Genomic DNA, 233 nt, shown 5'->3' with positions numbered 1-233 from the left:
GTAGACACAGGTAAACACCTGTAGACGGGTGTAAACACAGGTAAACACCCGTTGACAGGTGTAAACACCTGTAGACACAGGTAAACACCTGTAGACGGGTGTAAACACAGGTAAACACCCGTTGACAGGTGTAAACACCTGTAGACGTGTGTAAACACCTGTAGACAGGTGTAAACACAGGTAAACACCTGTTGACAGGTGTAAACACAGGTAAACACCTGTTGACAGGTGTA

The sequence above is a fragment of the Austrofundulus limnaeus genome, unplaced genomic scaffold (assembly GCF_001266775.1).
Source record: "Austrofundulus limnaeus strain Quisiro unplaced genomic scaffold, Austrofundulus_limnaeus-1.0 Scaffold6578, whole genome shotgun sequence".
Taxonomy (NCBI): Eukaryota; Metazoa; Chordata; class Actinopteri; order Cyprinodontiformes; family Rivulidae; genus Austrofundulus; species Austrofundulus limnaeus.
This window is presented reverse-complemented; position numbering follows the sequence as displayed.